The following is a 22,462-nucleotide window of genomic DNA, read 5'->3' as shown; positions in this document are numbered from 1 at the left end:
TATATATAAATTATATATGTTATTATTATATATGACATATTGTTTAATATATTATATACAAGATATGTATCTATTATGTATATGCACATTATATATACTATATTGTATATTATATATTGTATATATGTATTATATATATGTCTAATATTTATATACTGTATATATATTTGACATTTTCCATTCATAAGAAATTGTTCCCCCTGAATACATTGGGTTTTGCTTGCAGACTATGACATGATTATCTTTATTAATGTAGGTGGTGCAAACACCTAAAAAGAATATAAAAATGTTGAAGATGTTTGGATAGGATGATGAACCAGAAACTGAGTGATCCTGTTTTATGCAATCCCACTGCTGCTCTGCAAGGCAATTACATTCCTGATTGCAACCATATTAATGGTAAGATTCTGCCAGTTTTCAAGTTCATGTTTTTTTGTGCCCTCTCTCTCTCATAAGAAAACCAGTGTGAAGAGGGCTTGCTTTATATAAAATCTTATCTGTAGAAGCACAAAAAAACCCCCCAACCATTACAGATGTGCTTATTCCTCTGAAATTTCTTTCAGGTGCTTGGCACCTCTGAGGAATAAGAAAGGCAATTTTAATATACATTTCCACCTTTAATTCCTCAGCACATCCATTTTGGCAGCAATCATTACAATGGAGTTGACACATCTACAAACCTGAGAGGTGTTGTCAGAATCTGGAGGAATGAGCACACGAGATGAAGTCAGAGCATTTGTTCCTTGACAGCTCACAGTGGCAGCCCAGATAGGGCCGGAAAAAAAGAGAAGGTACTATAATTTGTCCTCACTGATCTGAAGCCTGCAAACAGGTATAATTTCAGACATAAATACTCTGAGCAGTGTGCTTTCCTGGGAGGTTGTTGCAAGAGTGAAGCACATTGATACCTCCTCTAAAGGTTTGTCTTTCGTGACCCCATTTTGGTGACTGTTTCTAACAGTCATTCTCTGCAAAGAATCTCACTTGGAGAATCTATTTATATTATGAATGAGAATGGTTTTTTTTGATTCAGACTGAAATTTATCTCCTTATTCTTGCAGCTTGCAAAAACCTAAAGTTTAATGCCTGAACTGCAACCGAATCATTGCATTTCATGTATATCAAGCAAGATAAAACCTATTTGACATGCTTACTTTTTTCAGGTTACTAACATATTTAACTTCATCTGTGTGGGTTTTTTATATCTGAAAAGATGCCCAATGTTTTACAAAACTAGTACAGGCTTAGCATCAGCCCATAAAGTCTGACAGTTCTGAAAGGATGAGTATTAGGGGCTTTTCCTCATCAATTATTATTTCTGTAATGGATGTATGGAAAAGGAAAAAGTACATTAAAATTAGGGCAGCCATGAAAAAATAACTCCTCAGTCATGCACAGTTAAGATGGAACATTAAATATTAAATCCAAGTTTTGAGTATATATTGTGAAATACAGTCTACTTTTACATTCTAAGATATTTTGTTTAAACAATTAATTGTCCTCAACATGTCACTTTTAAAGCTAAATATTTTATGCAATAATTTACTGAACATAGAACATAGAGAATGGAGCTGGCAGCCACCAGTATTAGGGTGAATATCCTTACAACTTAACCTAGAATACTGCAAGGCAATTTGCCTTATATCAGTGTTAAAAAATTCACAATAATGTCACCATTGGAAATCATAGAATGGTTAGGGTTGGAAAGGACCTTAGGATCATCTAGTCCCAACCCCCTGCCATGAGCAGGGATGCCTCACACTAAAGCATGTCACCGAAGGCTCTGTCCAATCTGGCCTTTATCACTGCCAGGAACGGAGCATTCAGTCTTGAAAGCTCAGTATCTTCCAAAACCCCACAGTTTCTTCCCTCACCCCTCTTTTTATTTTTTATTCTCAAAATGCAAAGTCAATGAATTTATATTTTGTAAATATGCAACCTGTAACATGTTTATGCTTTTGTATGTAGTTATTATAACATTAAGCACAGAGAAGCATCCATCCTCAACTGTTTCTCAGCAGCATCTCCAAGGAAGGCTTGTGCTATGGTATGCCATGATTATTCTTTGGAAAAGAAAGATCCTAATATTAAGTGATAAAAAAAAAATAAAATAAAATAATTCAAAGCCTTCCTTTTCTGCTATAAACCTAAAACGGTTGTTCAAGACTGCTCCTTATGTAGCTGGTATCCCAGTATCTATTCTAGTTATGATGCTACTTACAAGTAGTAATAGTGTCTTATAGAACCCTTTCCACAACAAGTTATTGTGGGGAAAAGAGTGAGGAAAGGTGCAAAGATGATCCTAGGCCACCTGTATCTGCCTAATTCATCCAGAACACATCTTTGCCTGTGAAGAGACATACTAAATAGCACAGAGATCAATTGTCTGGATGCCAGGCACCTTGCCATACAGCTGCCTATGTGCCAGTGCAGCTCTCCACAGCATAGGTCTCCTTCCAAATGATTCAGTTTAGAGCACTGAGGAGTCTACTAAATAGCAGATGGGGTTTTGGGGGGTTTTGGTTGTTGTTTTGGTTTTGTTTCCTTTTTTCTTTCTACAGTCCTCATTTTTTTCTGCTAATCACACATGGTTATCATTTAGATTCACAGTTTCAAACGCATTTCTACATGCCAACTTCTAAAAATAGGTAAAGCACCTACCCAATCAACAGTAATAAAAAATCACAGGGTAAGCATAGAAGCAAGCTGCCCACCCTACTTTAACTGTGAGGGGGGAAGTGGAAAGTAGGATGCCTCAAATGTTAACAAAGCTCATGGCTGAGAGCAAGATCTAAACTTACTACAGAGGATTTCAGCCAGCACCTCCCTTTACAGAGAGGGTGCATCGACTATCTGCTGGTCTCAGGGAACACTAGGACATGGAATTGAAGGGCATTTCTCAAATCCCAAACCATTTAGAGTATCCTATATTAAAGCTGACCTCTTTAGTCCCATCAGGAATCTTATCAGAAACCAAGACTGATCTTGGAGTATTGGTATAACACATTTTCAATTGCTCCTGTATGTAAGAAAGGGCCTAAACATTCAGCTACACTGGCAACCTCTGTCTTTGGTGGTGATGGCAAGCACTAATGGCTATTCTCATTGTTATAAGATTAATAAAGTTTTTTTAAAACAATTCTATACCCCAGTCTGCTTCCTAATACCTACTCTTATGATTGGAAGATGATTAGCTACTATTCCCAGGCATTATATTTAACATTCATCTACTACCAGACTGGTATAACATAATCATAATAAAAATAGATTTATTGGTTTGTTTCTCCTTCTAGTCAATTAGGTAAAGCTCACAATTTTATAGGATACTGAGGACACTGAAGTAGACACTAAATAATAACTGTTAATCTGTGTTCATTTTGATATACCCCAGAACAGCTCCAAACGATAGCCAAGCTCTGTTACCATCCTAGATAGAATTAGGGATTTCTTCCAAGTACTTCTGCATTACAGACCCATTTTCATTTTCTAGTTAGTTCTCTTCTCTCATACAATCCTATGAATTCCCACACCCTATGCTTACTTAGAGAGGAAGACTGGAGTATTCTAACATACATTTTAACAGGGCCAAAAAAACCTGAAATTGCTGTAGGTAATTCCGAGTGTTCCTTCACTTGTGCTGCTTATACTGAAATGTAGGTTTTAAAAATATGGTATATACAAACCCAGTATTAATGATTAGCCTTCAAGCACTTTTGGGCATATCTATGAAACCATGTTTATAATTAAGAAATCCCCAGAGAGCACAACATCCTGTGTGTTAAATATGGGGAGTCTCCATCTCTATAGAAGAAATAATCAAAATGAAATAATCCTTGTTAAACTGTGGTGCAGCATCACACTCTTTCAGCAGCCTAATGCAGTGTAAGACATTACAACACAAGGTGTTACTTCTCAGGTCATTGTCCCAGGCAAGTGTACCACAGAGCTAACATTTCTCAAATATTCAATTTTCTGTCCAACAGTGGCTTTTTTTTTCCCTCATATCACTATTTCCTGGTTTTCCATTCCCCAGAAACTAAAATAAATATAGTTTCACTAGAATCAGTGCCTGGAAAAATCTCCAGAATGATACCACCCATCTTACAAGCAGTAAAGTAATAAGATATGACAACTCAAGTGTTATTTTTCAAGTGATACATGGTTGTCCTGGTTTTTTAATACCTTTCTGCTTTTAGAAGTGTATTAGACAACGCTAGAAACAAATGTGAGCGTAGTATGAGTGTAGGTGCACTTAAATCCCTTAACCAGATCATCAGTTAAGATATTAAACGTTTGCCCTAAATTGAGCCCTGAGGGACACCACTAGTGTCTGGTTGCCAACTAGATGTGATAACATTTGTCACCACTCTTTGGGCTTAGCCATCCAGACAGTTTCTAAACCCAGCAATGAATCCACCTATCCAGGCCATGGGCAGCCAGTGTCTCAAGGAGAACACTGTGGGAGATAGTGTCAAATGCTTTACTAAAGTCCAAATAGAGAATGTCTACAGCCTTTCTCTCATCAACCTTGCTGTAGAAGGAGATCAGGTTGCACAATGTGAATACAGTTTGTAAAATCTGAAGGCTCCACATGCATTTTTGCTTGTCTTTGATCCTGGCAATAGTTGAGATACTGAATCTTATTCAATTGTCCAAAGAAACCACTACTCATGTACTGGTAGTGCTGTTTGCCAATTAGTAGTCCAAAGCAGAGCTGCTTGTCTCTGTTTAAACTATTAACTAATACGTTCATAATTAATGCAACAATTTGAACTTAACTGTAAGAAGCATGGGAATACCTATGCATCTCATAAAATCAAAGATGTTGCTTCATTACTGTTCTGTGGTAACAGGGGCCACATTTTGACTCCCCCTTGGAAGCACATACAATATTTGCATGCACAGCCTCACCACAAGGAGATTCCTCAGCACATTTAGGAAGTTTCACCCAAACTCTTGCATGTGAGAGGGAGAGGTAAGGGAGAGGTAAAAAAGAAATAGGATAAAAATCACTCCTTGACTTTAGGATGCAGAAAAGATAAAAATCTCACTTCAGTTCTGTCTTGAAGGCTTAAATGGCAGAAAATTGCACAGTCCTGTGCCAGCCCTCTGCATCAGTGTGGATGTTATTCCAAAATGCAGTGCAGCTTTGATTGCCCAACAGGGAACAGTGGTATGCTGCTTGAATAATCTGCTTCTTTGTAGGTCAGATACAGATACATGTCTTGACTTAGTGATGACTAATAAGAGCCTCAAATTCAGTTCCTTATTTCTTTTTTTCGAGTCTAGTTTCAGATTTATTAAAGGATTTATTCCCTCTTTTTTTACTGAATCATATTATTTCAAAGATCATGACCTTCTGAATTCATACACACACACAAAGATCTTACCATCCACATATTTCAAAATGCTCATCTCCTTCAAATTCATTTTTACACTTATTTTCATAATGTTTCTGTGTGATCTAGAGAATCATATTTGTCCTGAAGTGGAAAACTGAAGTAAAGCTGATTCTTCCCTTCCCTGTTTCTCCTTCACTTCTGAAATTAATCTCTCCTTGGGTTTAGACAAATAATGTTATTTCATAAATGCCTCACTGGTACAAACAATTATGTCTTTGATGTTTTTCTTCTGAACCTGTAGTATTCATATATAAAGACCTCTTATTACTGTGCTCATGCTGCAATTGTGCAAGCACAAACAGTGCATCATCACTGGACAATAATTTTGCCAGATCAAGGCTGTGACTTTGCCCTCTGAGGGTTGTCTGAGAGTAGAATAGTTGAACTAGTCAGAAGGATTTACAATGAACTTCTTGTTAATTATCATGCATAACTCTAGGGAGCTTTTCAAACTGGTCCCTCTTTGAGTAATTTTAATATGTTTCTACAAGATATAAAGTGATATAGGTCCAGAGGCAGAATAATATGTGCATCTATTTTAAATTCTAGTGTAAATCCCCAGCTGCATGGCTTTGTCTGTATTCATATTTTATTAATCATCCCACTTTAATGTCCTCACTTTTCATTCTCTCTTTCTCTTCCTCTAAGTCCCTGCCCAGCTGCTTCCCAGAGACCATTTTAAAATTGCTTCTAATGATTTTAGGCACTTTTAATATGACTATCAGTTCTCCTAGTGAACCAAGTTGTTAGCTGGCAGCAGTATTATTTGGGGATCTCATCTCATTGTTTCACTCATGCTGACAAGAGTCAGGCTAAATCCTTGGTTTAATCCTATTTACTTATTTACAATTTAAATTAATTTAAATGAATTTGCCATAGGAAAATTGGCTCCCTTGCAGTATAATAGCAAAATTAAGCGGGTCTAAGCTCCAGCTGTTCTTCAGAGAGGGAGATAACTTAGACAAACCCTGTGACCAGGCTCATTCCTTTCAACAAGACCCCCTGCACTCACGATGAATTTCTTCTGGCCTGTTGAGTATCTGGGGCAATTGCCCCTCTTCCAAGTAATGATCAGTTTTGACTAGCAGTTTCAGATACTCCACCGAGCCTGAAAGAATCCTTGGCAGACCACTGATTTTTAAGCTGTATCTAATGTTTATTCAGGTTAAACACTGGATGACAGCCTTTAGTGCTTTTTAGCACAATAGATAACAAGAACTCTCATCAGAATTTGTGCACTGAATTAGTTAAACAAGAACAAAAACGTCAGATTTTTTTTAAAGAAAAAAAGGAGGCAATTATGTTTCAAATGTTTCTGCTGACTTGATCTTCTTATTTTCCCTTGTTTTACAGATGTTCTTGTGGATTACTATGTATTTATCAAGGGTCAGTAACTTCAGCTTTGGCAATCTGCCTAAGATCAGTAGTACCTTGTAACAGAAAAAAAAAGCCCTTAGTGGGCTTCTTTGCAGAAAGTCATGCTTCCTAAAAACCGGAGAGACAGTGTCCGTGCTTCTCATTTTCCCAGGATCTGTGGTTCTTGTATGATGCTTCTCCATCCAGGTTGCAATAGCAAAACTTAATTCAATGTGGGGGTTAGTGTTGGACTGTCTTCTGTGGGATTATCCTGAAAAGGTGACTATTCAAGAGTAATGATGAGAATCACAGACTATGTTAAATCCCCATCAACTTCTCTTCAAGGTTTAATTTAGGAGGGAGTAAAACTGCACATAATCTTAGGGCTTCCATCTTCATCCTCCCTGATGTCCAGCACCAAAGAACAGTAATAAGAAGGGACAATCTGATATATGTGAAGAGAAGAAAATCTTCACACATAGTATATATATAGGTGAATATATATGTATATATGTGTTACTACAGGTCATGTAATTTCCTCTGTAATACCTGTTATTACACCATAACATATTTGTCCATAACACAACACACTTATTATTGCACCATAACATACGTAATTGTCTTTCAAGACAATTTTGTAGAAGATGAAAGTACTTTTTTTTCAACAAACTGGCTGCAGGATTAAAAAAAGAAAAAGAAAAAAAAGTGATTTTACAGTAACAGCAGCTTTTATACAGCTCTTTCTATATTGTGAGCAAGATTTACTTTGAATGTGAATTGCATATACCTTTCCATTTTACCTAGGTAGAAACTGTCTAAGCATGAGTGATCATTTAGCCTATATATTTTCTTCTCCTGCTCTGTCTGTATGTATCATTAAAAGTGTCATTCAGCACAGACTTAGGCACACAGTTAGCTTTAAATCCTTTAAAAGGCTCAACTGAAATCAATGGCAGTACTCTTGGTGCATAATATTTAGCAGATGTATAAATACTTGCAGGATCAGGATCACAGGCTGTCAGCTTCTTTGGGACAAATCATACTTCTCTATTTATGTAAAATACCATGTAAATGTTGCAAAATATGCACCTTCAGTAAATATGCACAACATCCTAGTGAATTTGTCTAATAGTTTTTATATGATGATAACAGAAAATTAAAAAATTCAACTTAAACCTAATTAATCAAGTTGATTAACTGGAAAGACTCAAGATAACAGATCTGGGGTACTGCGTGAGTTCTTCCAGAGCAATCAACATTTCTTAAGTCCTAATGATATTGTACATAAAGTAAGAACTATCTTCTGAAGAGTGTCTCAGCTGCTGGGATGAGTACCTATTCTGTTACTGTTAGTTGTTGCTGGATTACTTTTAAAAATCTTCTTCTGTTTCAGGAAGACAATAAATCCACCAAAGTTTCTTATTTTCTGACCAGATGTCTCATTGTAAACAATGATTCCTCATACAAACTTTTTTATTTTTATTTTCCATCTAGCTATTAAAAAAGACAAGAATTATGCAATAGAAGATTTGTTTGGAAAACCTCATTTGCAGTCTGTAGTCACTAAGACAGTCCCGTTTCTTAAATAAAATTGTAGTTTAAGAGAAACCTGTGATAATTCTAAAATGAGGAGAATACCTTGATGAGCTGAAGCTATAGTATCAGTATACAGCCTTCCAGTATCTGAAGGGGGCCTATAGGGATGCTGGGGAGGGACTCTTCATTAGGGACTGTAGTGATAGGACAAGGGGTAACGGGTTGAAACTTAAACAGCAGAGGTTTAGATTGGATATAAGGAAGAAATTCTTTACTGTTAGGGTGGTGAGGTGCTGGAATGGGTTGCGCAGGGAAGTTGTGAATGCTCCATCCCTGGCAGTGTTCAAGGCCAGGCTGGACAGAGCCTTGCGTGGCACGCTTTAATGTGAGGTGTCCCTGCCCATGACAGGGGTGTTGGATCTTAAGGTCCTTTCCAACCCTAACTATTCTATGATTCTATAATGTGTCCTTTCTTCCTACCCTGCAGCAACAAAACGTATCCACACTTCTGTGGTGATAAACATTATATGAAACTATACCTATATGAAGCTGCCAGGTGGAGATCTTTTGCGGATCTGTAATACTGTGGCTTATTCATTCTGTTTATGATTAATTTGCAGTGTCACACTATTCATTACACTTAGTAGTGATTAATAAAACACTTGTTGGTATATTATTCAGAGGCAATAAGTCATGGAGATGTGCATCTATACCGATCTGATACATGTACATGTTTTCTTGTTTTACGAGTCTGAGTTGGTTGTTTCTTTCCATGACTCTTTTGGTAAGAGGTTAAAACCAAGTTATCATTAGTTATGTTAGTCTACAGAGAGGAACAGCTAATTTAGCTTTAATCAGTAATTGTTTTCCAAATGGAGTCACTTGTACCTCACAACTACACTGAACACCATGGTGCCTTTGTGAATGCTTTGCCAGAGAGGGTGTTAAATACCCGAGTTCTCATGCAGGGATGCTGAGCATATGCACCTGTCACAAAGATGAGACACTTCATAGGTTAGGACTGGAGGTCTTCAGAAAGCTGGTTTGAACACGGTTTTGCCATGACCAAGCTGTCTGGCTGTCCTGCAGTCCTGTCCTGTCAGCATAAGCAGGAGGGGACTATAGATGGTGAGAGCCATGAGGCCAGGTCTCTCCTACTAAAGCAGGTGCCTCTGAGAAGTGCAGGGTGAAGACCTGCAAGCAAATGGCAATATCCTGTGTTGGTGTCTTTTTTAATTTTGGTGGGAGTTGCTTTGGTTTTGAATTACCCATGAATTTGTCTCTTCCTGGCCAGTGGTACTGGAGACTGTTTGGTGCTTCATGGCTCATGGGACCACCCGCATTCCTGGAAGCCCTGGAAAAGTAGGGGTGTTAATGATGTTATGTACAAGCTTTACATTTCCTCACAATTTAAGGCCAAGAGAGATCATCAGATTGTCTAGTCCAATGTCCTGTGTATTGGTGGCTATTAAAAGTTGTATATGTACCTCAAGGCTGAGACAATTACTTTCATTAGCCCATAGTATTTTGGTCCTTGAGACACTAAACTGTTATGTGTCTAAAGCAGTACCTGAGATTCATGCAATACTTGAGAACTGATTAGGCATAATATGCCCAAAAATAACAGAAAAGATTAATGCAAAAAACTTCACTATCCTTGCCCGTCAGAGCTAGAAAAATCTTTACTGCTCCTGGACTTGGCTTAATTCATATCCAAGCATCAAAATTATCAGATAATTTTCTGCACTGGTTTACTTTCGTCTTGGCTACAGCAAAATAAATAATACATGCTTCAGGAGAAGGCAAAAACTTCTACTGCAGAATATATGAGGCCAAATATCCTCTGGGACGAGTGGAGAAGAGATTCTTCCTCTTTGCTGTAGGCAGCCAACTGGAGCTCTCAGGTATTAGGTTTGATTATACTCATTACCTTAATGCCTACCTGCAAACATCTGAGCGGACAGGGTGCAATTCAAGCCATCTTGTTTCAGCCATAATGGAAGAAGTCGTACAGATGCATCATTTTAATGGATGTAGGGCTAGAGGGAACACCAGGGAATCTTGCCTAATGTGACTCTCTTCCATTCCCTGTTTGAGGCTGCTCTGTCCATTAGATGTTCTCCCAGAAGCTGAAGTAAAGCCTGTATTTAAGAAAGCCAGTTTTTAGAAAAAAGTCAAGCAATGGTTAGTGCACCACCTCCCTTTGTAAGCTCTTACACAGTTTAATTACCTTTACTGGTAGGAAATTGCATCTGATTTCAAGGTTGATGACATCTAACCTTAAACTTCCAGTCACTGGATTTAGTTGTGCTTTTGTCAGTGAGGGTGAAAAAGCTCACAGCTGTCATCTTTTCCCTGTCTCCTCTCAACCTTGTCTGGAGTAAGTGGAATATGTCCAGCTCTTTAAACTTGCCATCTCAAGACTCATGCTTGACCCACAAAATATTTGGATTTTCTCCAATATTTTCTCATCTTCTTTAATGTGCAGGCACCAGAACTGTGCTTGATAATTTGGAAGCATGCATGGACTGTGCTGAGTCCTTTCCACAGCACTGCACTGAGATCTTATGTTAGGGTGATTATCTAGGGTAATTGCTTTTTATCATTCCCTGAGTCTCTGCTCTCTGAGACAGTGTCCATTCCTACCAGCCTTCAGTTCCCAGAGGTATAAATTTGCATTGGACTGTAGTAAAATGAATTTAGTGTGCTGCTTGCTGGACAGGGATCATCTAGCCAAATCGAGCCACTGCAGAAGTAATATATCTTCTTTATTTACTGTGCTAAAATACATTCTGTCATATGCAAGCCTTTAATGCAAGATTTTATCTCATGGCCTGGACTGCTGAAAACAATATAAAACAGTATTAGGTGAAGACTACGGTTTCTGATTCTGCTGGGAACCTTCCCCCATCGAATGAAATCTCCCCATTAAAAAACTGCATTTTGAAATTTGTCAGAGAGACACTTCTTAATCCTCTGAACAGGTGACCTGTTAATTCCATGTAGTGTGAGACTTGAAATCAAAATGTCACGTGGTATTAAGTCAGCTGCTTTATAGAAACCCAAGTGCATCCTATCAATACAGCTGCTTTTCTCACGCAGACCTGTAATCTTTTATATAAATCTTGCAAATAACCAAAAAGTCCACAAGTGTGTTTGACAAGACCTAACTTCCACTGATATGTTTTGACTAGCATTAAATGTATTTAGTCTCCAGTCCTTTTTCCAAGTATCCCAGAAATACATGCTTTTTGTGCAAAGTCCAAAACACCAATTTCAAGTAATGGATGGCACATAGCAGAAAAATATACTTCCCTACTTATATTTTTCTCTAAAATATAGCTAGGTGGAGTATGAGCTGAAGCAGTTGAGCTTATTTATAACTGCTGTTTTGCTTTCAGAGCTAATGAATCATTGACAGTCCAGGGACTTTAAACCAGCAACTCTCTTCTATAATACAGAGCAGCTCTTTGCTATGTAGAAAAAGGACTACATGCAAAACCAGTGAGATCTTTCAAAATGACAGGACCTTCCAAATACAGGAAAACAGAAGCTACTGCTACTTCTTGAAGAGAGTGTTTAAAGCCAAGTCCTCAAATCCTTGTGAGAGTAGCAGTGCTTAGAAGTCAAGATGGTCTGCACTTTGTTAGCACAGGGCTTAAGCAAGATAAAGAGACACAAAGGATTTGTACTGGCCCTCTGCAAAGATGGGCTTTCTCCACTATTAATCTTCTTGGGGCAAAACCTCAACATGCAGTGGCAGTACCCATGGGCTGAGAGAAGCATGAAGACTCTTGGCACCATCAAGCCTAGAGAGATAGCAAAAGCAGGTATCCAATTTAGATTATGGCTCTAGCACAAATGCTGTAGTTTGTGTCCTCTTGGTATTCCCAAGATGCAAAATTTTGTGGGTTTTTTTGCTGCTCTTGTGGTGCAGTGCAGACTATTGCTCTGTGCTCTGTGTACGTCCTCCCTTTGGGCATACAGTAATCCCAAGGAGAATGTGTTGCTGACACATCTTTGCACTGCGCTCTACAATCAAACCATACTCTGGCCCATGAACAGAACTCTAAGCTCCTAAATGCATGTTACTAGAGGTAAGTCCATTGTGAGATTTAGTTCTTTAATGTACCTGCAACTAGACCATAAATTTCATACCACTGTTGGTTATGAAATGAATCAAGCCTCTAGTAAAAAGAATATTAGTTAATGAATAAAGAGAAGGTTGCTCAATTTATCTCAAAACTGGAAGAAGTGATATTCTTTGCTGATTTTTATACAAAGTTATTCATATCTGGGAAGCTTAAAGGAATAGATGGTACCAGATGATTTTTTAATTTAGCCATTTAAATATTTTGCTCATGTTTATTAACTTTTAAGGATCCAGTCCTGTAAAGTCTTATTTGTATGAACAAACCTTACTCACGACCAGTCTTGCTTAATTATGTAGGTTTTTTTGCATTAGAAAAACTAATTTGTGTAAAGGTTATTAGTGGGCCCTCAAATATTTATGAACACTTACCAAAATTATTTCATGAAGTAAACTTAAGAACCATCTGTTATACTCTTATATGTTCCCTAATATTCATAACTATGTAGAAGTCAGCAAGTACTAACAGTTCCTTTCTTATCTGAGGGCAGCCAAATGACCTTATACTTACCCTTTAAACTTACCCCTTCCTAACAAGGAACTAATCCTTTCATTTCTACTTACCATGTAAAATGGACATGCGATGCCAATAAGCTAATGAGAAAATCTGCTAATGGGTTTGTTCATGAAGCCAAAAGGTTTCTTCCACCTATAACGATAACATATTCCTTCTACTTACACACACTACCAGCTGGGGGGGGGGGTACACACACACACATGACATGAGCTGTATTTCAGTTCTTAAAAATCTGTGATATTTTTAACAGCAAGTAGCTGTGCAGTCCTTCACAGCAATTGCCCCCAGAAAAATGCTTTTTTCTCCTTTTCAAAGATACACTAAATGCCCATTAATTTCAGCTGAGGTTACAGATGCTTAGCTGCTCTCAGGAGTGAGTCTTTGAATACAAACCTGCAAACCAGCTACTCATGTGCAGCTGGTCAAAAAACATTTTAGAAGCTGCAATTTCAACAATAAAAGTAAGTATTTCTCTCTCTTTGGTGATGTTTTTTCCTGAACACAAGCAATCACACTTAAATCAATAGGATGAATAGCACTATGGCTAATGTGATAAGTTATGTAAAGCAAAATCAGTCTTCCCTTCTATTTTTATGATTTTAAACTATACAAGTGGTTCATTCCACTGAGCACAACTAGAAGTTCAGTTTTAAAGGGAAATTACTGCATGGAAGACATCCATTTTTATCTAATAAAACTATTTTCTTTCTTTATTTTTCTTATTCTGTTAGCCAAAATATTAATAGATCTGCTAATCTTCTTTTCCATTAAAAAATAACACTCCAAGGAGGTCTGCAATGCTTGTCATGTGGTGTATTGTGGGTACGGGGATATGACCAACCAAGTGCATCCATCCTGTGTGTTATACTCCATTGTCAGATGCTTGTACACTGAACAGTGAAAATAATAAACATGAGCTGATTTGAAGAAATGGATCCTGCATATTAGATTTGGGTTCTCAGCCATGATTAATATTTTTCTACTGGCGTAAAATGAATTTGAGTCGGTTTCAGTTAAAGGAATAGAACTCACAAAGCCTAAAATTCATAATACAGAGCTGGCAGTACAGTCATGGCTTCCTCTGGTTGCTGACATTGTGACACGATCTAATCCATTGTAAACAGGAATGCATGCTCTTGTTTTAAGTTTTTCTTTTTTAACTGATTATGTCTTCAAAACAGGGCTGAGTCAGTCAGTGTGCTGGACTTGAAGGGAACTGACAAAAGCAATTTTTATCAAGTTTTCTTCCTTTTTGCTATTTCCTCTTACATTACTAAGAATGTAAAATGATAAGCACGCATAAAGTGCTCATGAGCCAATTTGCAAAATATTCTTAAGAGCAAAAATGCAGGTTTTGATTTAATACAAACGTATGGTCTTGCATTATCTTGCTAAAGTGATGCAGCCACATTACTTGGAGAAGCATTTACTCGGGCAGAGACTCCCAGGAATGAGGTTTAATGATGGAGAATGGCATTTAGCAGTGTATTAGATGTAAGCTTTTCCTTCTCCCCTGCAAAAAGACCACCTGTCTGTGGCCATAACAGTGATCCTTCTGAGCTAGCAGTTTCTTTTTCGCAATTGCCTATATGGAGGTAAAATATTTTAGTATAGCTAAAGCCAAAAAAAAAAAGCACAATTGAAATCCAAGCCAATTAATTTTCTCTTCTATGTAGCCTCTTGGGTGGCTAAAAGCAAACCAGCTACCAAGCAAAGATATTTCTAAAACCCTTCTACCCAGATGCTCTCAGCATCTCAGCAACAGAATGCTTTGCTGCACGACGTAAATAGAAAATTTGATTTGCTGATCTGGAGCAGAAAAGTGCATGTTTGAGTAACAGAGGCAACTAACTGGTGATGTTCCTTCAAGCTTGTGTTTTGACAGTCCATGCAACTGCTGCAACATGGCACATTTCACAAGAAGCACCTCTCGGAGAACAGTCACCCTGGCAAGAATAATGGTAAACCCAAAGCACGGTCTGAATAACTGGTTCCACACAGGACCAGACTGGGTGCAGAGCAAGTTTACCTATTGTACCAAAACCGGCGCAGTGGCAAGTTTGCACATCAAGTGTTACACACCGGCAACAGCAGCTTTTCCTTCAGATTGTCAAAGCAACTTTACTCATCTGCTGCTGGGGAACCTGGAGGGCACCGAGGAGAGCAGAAACACCCCATAAACACACTCCGCGGGGCGGCGGGGATTCCAGCAGGAAGGGAGGACACTCCCCGGGCTCCAGCGCGGGGTGCACAGAGAGCTGCGCGGGGAGAGCCAAAAGCAGCGCCCGGGAGAGTCGGACAGTATCAGCCCTCCTGTGGGTGGCAGAGGGGGCACCTCCCTGCTGTGCTGTGGGAGCGAGAGCTAAGTCTCCTCCTTCCCTCCCTCCCTCCCCGCCCCGCTCTCTCCTCCCTCGCTCCCTGCCAGTCTCCCTGCCTGCAGCAGCAGCAGCAGTAGCAGCAGCGCAGGGGCAGGAGGGAGCGCGGCGCGGCAGGCACAACGCCCGGCGGAGGCAGCAGGGCTGGCGGGCGGTGTCTGCGCCCGGGCCCTGCTGCCCCGGCCCCGCCGTGGCAGGCTCCGCCCGTCGCTCCCATGGCGCGGCGGCCCAGCAGCAGGTGAGGCTGCGCTGCCTGTTGCGCCGCTGGAGCGCGGACCGAGCCGCGCTGAGCCGGGCGGCAGAGCCAGCGGCCGCACGCAGAGAAGTTTTACGGTGAGGTGCCGCTCCGCCGTGTGAGTTGCGGGTCGCGCCGGGGGGCGGCAGCGCTGGGAGGAAACTCGACGGGCAGAGAGGGACGCGAGTAGAGCTGCTGCCGCCGAGGGGCTAACGCTGTGCCCCAGCACTGATAGGCGAGGGCCAGTGGAGATACTCCTAAGCTCCCGGCGCCTCGTGAGTGCTGGGGGGTGACGGCTCCGGGGCTCCGCCGAGGCAGCGGAGGGTGTGTGAATGGGAATCAGGAGGCGGAGGCTGCGGGGAGGTTGGCTGCCACCTCCTCTTTTAGGAGCAAACGAGGGATTTGAGACTCTGATCTCGTACCGGAGCAGCATCGGATAAAGAGGAGGTGGGAGAGAAAGCGCACCCCTGTATGTATGTGTTTTTGAGGCGCTCTCGGCCGTGTGCGGGGCGAGGAGCCTTAGGTCGCGCTAATCAGCATGCAGGCGGCGGCCGGTGCGCGGGGCTGGCGGGGAAGGGGGCGGTGGGGAGCGATGGGGAGACGCCGTGTGTGTGTTGCCGTGGGATTTTTCCACTTTGAGACCTACTGGGACCAGTTGCTACGGAGCAGACGGTGGTGGCTGTGATGCGGAGGAAGGAGAGGGCAGCTCCTTCTGAATCGCGAGCAACAAATGGCAGCGAGCGGCGCCCGGGCTGCAGGGGCGGCTGTGGTGCCCGCCGCGCCCAGGTGAGCTGCACCGGCCCGGGCCGCCCAGCCCCGCTGCCTGGTGAGGCACCGGGTACGGTGTACAGCGGCGCTGGGGTCCCCGTGGCTCAGGAGCAGCCTCCGAGGAGAACGGGGCGCGGCCGCGACCTTAGAGCCCACACTGAAATGCCGGGATTGCTCGCAGCAAGCGGGTACCGGCTACTCAGTGTGTGTGCGAGTGGAAACTGCAGGCTCTTCTCTCACCTTTCTGGCAATCTACACGCCCAGAATTTCCCTCTCCAGAAATCTGGAGGTGTGCCAGCTGAAACTGTACTTTACTCTTGGCTTTTGCTTTCAAAAACTAGACGATTTTAGGGTGACGGTTAGAAAATTGCGAAGTGATTCAGGGTGCAGCTTATCATAAACCCAGTCTTTTGGAATGTCCCTCGACAGCAGAAATGGTGTAATTACAGAATAAAAACAGCCAAATAACTTGAAAAGCATGAATAAGCCAACTACTTAGAGTCAGAATAAAACCAGGCGAACAGTGCTCAGTGCTTGTTTCAAAGAAGTAAGACATACATATATATGAAAACGACAAAATTAATGCTTTTGAGATGATTGTAATTATTAAATAATATTGCAGATTTGGCAAGGAAAGGAAAATTAGTACTTTTCAAGGGGAAAACTGACTATGATAGCGTTTTCTGAATGCTGAAGTAACTGGCAACAATTTCTTCTTGTGGTAATGTGTGTAATAATTTGTACATTTAAATTGCAAGGTGTGTGTCACGCCCTGCTGAAGACGGTAGCTTGGAGGCTTTGATATAGAGCACCCCCGTGTTCATATGGCTCACCTGTTCATATTATTCTTAGTAATTTGATTTAAAAGGACAGGCACACAATGGGCTTCTAGTTTGATTTAGAGGGAAAGAACATGTTTAAGCTGTAGAATGAACTAATTTGCAAAACCTTTGCTATGTTCAGAGACTAATTTTCTAGTTTAGTTGCTAACCAGTAAAAATGCTCAGAATTAATTATAACCGTGTGATTGCTTAGCTGATTTTGCATCCTGCCTTTGTGCAAGGTGCTGTGGGTTTCTGTGGGACTACTCCTACAGGTTGTATTCTGATGGCTGAAGGTAGCAGGATTTGGGCTGTTGTCAGGTAGTTCCAGTGTACTGTGTGGGGATGCACACAGTATGAGAGGTCTTTGATTTCAGAAGAACAACTCAGGGTTAAATCCAGATCTCTCAGCTGTTGCTGGTTGGGTCACTGAGCCCTGATCTTGCTTTCTCTGAAGTCTGCTATAAAATTTGTTGCAGTCCAGCTAAAATATGCGCCTGTGGTTAACTGTAGGTTTCTGTTGCCCTAGGGCAAGTTGAAGCTGCTCAGTATCTTGGAGATTGAGGCCTGAGGGAATGAGATGGATGTTTGTATCTGTGACTATCAAGAAATCAATATGTTTTGCCTCAAATGAGAGATTAATTGGAAAAGTATCCTTTAACAGGCATACGGGTTTGTGCTCTGGGTCCAGTCCTGTGCCAATAAAGTTCATGAGAGCTTTGCCACAGATAGAAAGAATGCGTATTTTAAGTATACATTTGTGATTTGTCTCTTCTATGTGCTTTACGGACCCTGTATTTCAGATCTTTTGGGAAGCAGGAAACTTGCTGCTCACACTGAAGCTGTGTTAAGAGTAACTTCAGAGTGAATGCCAGCTCAAGAAATAATCTCCAAGCAGTAGAACTGGAATTTATAAAATACAGCCTTACTTGGAAGTGCTGATTTTGCTATCTAAACCCAGAGAAAATGTATTGCTTTATTACAGAAGCACCTTAAAATCTTGCTTTTAAGGGTATTTCCTGTCACTTCACTAGGAATATTTATGGGAGTAGCACATGGGATGTGTGGCTCACTGGTAGGAAGATTTTAAACTTTTCAATGAAATGAATGATTTAAGAAACCAGGAATATGTGTAAAAATATCTGTTGTTACCATTTCACCTAATCAGAAGGTGGATGAAGGAAAATACGTCTTCTCAGAATGTTGTATTTGCGATGACTTATGGGATTTGCATGTAACTATTGTCCTTGTTATCTGCATGCATGGTGTTTGGATCAGCCCTTGCCTGAGAATGCAGATTAAATTAGTGTTCCATGGCTAGTAAAATCATCTTTATAATTTTGCTTCATCCTGTAAAATTTGTTCATAAATTTAGAGAAAACTCTTATGGAGCTATGAAATTTAGCAATTTATAGTAATGCTAAGCAGGACCTAATTTTAAAATGATGGTCTTTTGAGCCAAGAATAAATTGAATTAATGGAATGCGTAGCATTTACCTTGACTTGTTTGGCCAAGCCTTTTAAAATGTTATTTTAGTTACTGAAAGTAATCTCCAGGAAGTGCAGTTTTGATAGAGCACTTCAGTGTTGGGGTGAATCAAATGTCAAGATGGCTACAGAAACTACATGCAATAAGGATATAGGAATTTCTCAGCAGTAGGTATTTTTAAATGGGTTACAGTCTGTAAATACATGCAACAAAGTGTGCCTTCTACTCTTAAATCCTATGTGCTGTGGGTAAAGTAGTGTCAAACTTACAGTTGCTCTCTTCTGGTGAATTTGGATCTCTGCTTGTAGTTTTAATCCAGCTCTTTTCATAAAGTAGTTTCTGTTTGCCTGTCACTCTGATGGAGTTTGTTAGCCTGGATGTACAATGGACATGTGGGTGCATCCCAGAGAAAAAGCAGTATGAAGTTCTACTTGCTTCTTCAGCTGAGCTCATTGTTTAGGTAAACAATTGCCAAACCCACTGTGGAGGAGGATCTTATTATTTCATTATTAAAGATGTATGTTCCTGCTTCATCGAGATCTCTGTGGGTAATTGGTGTCTGTGTCCATACTTGCCATCGATGACTTGCATTACTTACCCCTGTAGACTAAGCAGAGTTTGTAGCCAGCGCTGGCTTGTTTTACATGGAAACACAATGCTTAACTGCTGCTGAAGAAGAAAGTAACTTCTGTTCCTCTCCTCCTGGATATCTAAATGCTCTGTTGAGTACCTTCAGCAAGTAGATTTCTTTTTTTTAGGTTAGGCTCTTTCTGCACTGACTCCAACAGTGGACAGTGGAAAAACCTTTTACTGTAAGGACTGGCACAGTTCCCGAGTACTCCCATCAACAAGGAAAAGGCAATGTTAGCTGAATTAAAATGGGTTATGTCCCTCTGGAAGGTATGAAGTTGTACAGGGGTCAGGAAAAGAGAGAGAAATGGGAACAGTAAAAAGGAAGTAGGGGAATAGTAAAATTCTAAGAAAATAGTAATAGGGGAAAAGTGAAAGACAGCAAGGAGAAAGGTAGTAGCTGAACTGGGCAGTCTGGCTTCCCAAAGGATGGCGGGGTCAGTTGGGTTGTACCATAGCTGTCTGACTCCGCTCCCTGCTTGTGCCATGGGATTTCAGGAAAGAGTTTTTGGTTGATTTCAGTGGGATTAGCAGCCTTGCTGCAGGATTGAACTTGGCTTCTTCTGTCTCCACTCCACAGATAGAAAGGAGATAAAAGTGCTTCTTGAGTAAACAGGGCAAGTAAATGGCCTTTTCAGAGATACGCTGAACTGGGTATTTGGACTTTTTACTGAAGCAAAGATGAAAATTAGCACTACAGAGCTTGATGTACTTGAATAAGGTTTGCCTCTGCTTTTCAGGGTCAGCTCAATTAGCTAGGGCATGGATTTAAAATTCAATTGGAAAATACTATCTGTATAAATCTGTATATTGCAGTGGTTACATAACAACCTGTATTTTACTTGAATTGCGAAAGCCTGACAGAGTGTTCTCCTGGAGGGGTCACTTCATGTTCCTGCTTCATCCATTGGATGCACTACCTCAGTTAATGGGGCATGTCTTTTTAAAGGGGCATGCCTTAGTAGCAGCCTGTCTTAAGAGGTATACTTTGTGGATGCTGTTAGTTTTAATTGGCATTATGGCATTACAGCATTGCCGTTTTTTGTCAAAGTTGCAGTGAAACTTAGCTTTTCCTCCAGAGAAAAATAGCACTGATTTTAAAGGGAGTAATTTTTTTGCAGCTTTCCAAAATTGGGTTGCATGCCTTTGCAACTGTCCTAACCAAAGATATTTTGTGTGCAATGATTGTGAGTATTCAACATTTCATTAGACTGCTTGAATGGCTATTTAATATGCTTACACTGGGAGTTAATGGGACATGTGAAAAGCACGTGAGGGTTATTTTCCTCATCCAGATTATAAATGTGTATCCCTTTGGCAGAATTTGCTTCATGGAAAGTGTTTTTGTTGTAATTACTAAGTATACATTTTCATGTGCATTTGAATAATTTGCAGCCACTGGTTGAAGCCTTTGGACATTCGAATGAACCTATGCAGTTGGCTATTTTAAAGACATTAGAATGAAAAAGAAACAAAAGCACTGGGTGTACAGCGTTCATGCAAGTACTCCTCTGAGAACAGAGGCAAGTTCCCACTGCAAAGAACAGAAGCATGCCAATTCAAATAGAATCAGAATATCTCAGCTTCATCTCAAAAGCAGCACATGGAAGACAGCATGCAGTAAATGGGCAATCTTTTCCCTCTAAGTACATATTGAGGCTGCAAAGCTGAGCTGTCATGTCCCTACAGATCAGATTTCTGATCCCATTCTTGGTTTTGAGCAGACTGTTATCATTGAAGGGTTAATAATTTCTGTTAAGAAAATGTGTTGGTCATTCTGTTTCCAGAATCTTTCACAGGTTTTGGCCTTTGATAGAAGACATTGTATATGTATTCTGCTCATCATTTTCATCAATTACATGGTACTCTTATTGGCAGCTCTCATGCATAAATACTTATTTTGCTAGAGTAGGAGATGACAGGACTGAGACATGTAAGAAACTGAAATCTTTGGCTCGGAAAAAATTCCTGATGGATACAAATGGTATTTCAATAACTTTCGATCCAAAAACTTTCCTTGCAAGGCGACATGACTGTTCTTGCCAGTCACGGCAGGTGCTCCATCTGCACAAATGCCGCCTAATTTGAACCAGTCAAGCTTAACTGTTTTTTCCCACTATCTGCCACATTTTCAACAAATTTTCTCAGTTCTTTAAACAAGTGTGAGGCAGCAGTGTGGAATAAAATGGACAGAGGCCAAGCAGTTCCTTAATTATAGCAGGGTTTTTTTTAACACATTGAACAACAGCAGTCAACTGTGCAGTGTCAGTAGCATTGCAACTTCCCTTGGTTGTGAGAAAAAAGATACTTGCATGAATCTGTTAAAAACTGAACGCGTGCTGTTTTGTTGTCTAATAGCATCTCAGCCCTTCTCATTGTCATGCTGCATGAAGAACTATGAATATATCAGCTGTGTGCTGTTCTTTTGATCTGGCTTGTGCAGCAATAATTGATGTATGCTCTCACATTCAGTCTTTGTTGTCTGAGAATAGCTCTTTCTCACAAGCTTGCCATATTACACCTTTGCCACTGGATTCAGTCCAAAATGTATTTATTTCTTACATACAAAAAGCTGTCATGCTGAAGATCTTTCTTGATATGAAATCAGCCTGCAGGTCAGATCCCATAAAATATATTTAGCATTAATTTTAGGATTAGTTTATATAAAAATACCATTCCAATTGGGACTTTCTGTGTGGCTGTGTCACGACACCACAAGCATCCTTCTGCAGGCTCTATCCCTTCTTCAAAGAAGAACATAGCCTGCCTTGAGAGGAACTTGTGTCAGCTCCATGTGTCATCATAGTATTTTTCTCACTGTGGCATGCAATGATGATGATGATGCTTTGATGATGAGTAAATTGCATTAAAAAGTTTATGGATGTTTGAGTTACATGGGAAATCGTTAGAAAAATATGAGGCGAATGAAGATGCACAGGTTGCACAGGTCCATCATTTCCCCCTTGCTATGGAGTTTCAGAGCAGGTAAGCTCTGTCTCTCTGTGGGCTCCCTAAAAAGAGTCTTGCTGATTGGAGTTACTGTGTCATACTTGTTTTAATAAAGCCATTTTAATCATATGGGCTACTCTGCTAGTTTTAAATTCTAGTTCTAGAAGCTGAGTAGTGCAGTTTTGAATCCCGAGTAATCTCTTGGGCTTCTGCAAAGGGAGACTAAAATACCAT

At 40.2% G+C, this 22,462-nt stretch overlaps 1 protein-coding gene across 1 annotated transcript in view; it reads left to right on the top strand.

Moving 5' to 3' along the window:
* The first annotated feature begins 15,622 nt into the window (after window positions 1-15,622).
* Window positions 15,623-22,462, top strand: part of LRRC3B (leucine rich repeat containing 3B) — a 43,141-nt gene continuing 36,301 nt past the window's right edge. Inside the window, exon 1 of the mRNA XM_005152837.4 lies at window positions 15,623-15,669. The gene's annotated coding sequence lies outside the window, so the exon portion shown is untranslated. The remainder of the gene's footprint in view (window positions 15,670-22,462) is intronic.

This window comes from Melopsittacus undulatus, chromosome 1 (genome assembly GCF_012275295.1).
Source record: "Melopsittacus undulatus isolate bMelUnd1 chromosome 1, bMelUnd1.mat.Z, whole genome shotgun sequence".
NCBI classification, from domain to species: Eukaryota; Metazoa; Chordata; class Aves; order Psittaciformes; family Psittaculidae; genus Melopsittacus; species Melopsittacus undulatus.
This window is presented reverse-complemented; position numbering and strand designations above follow the sequence as displayed.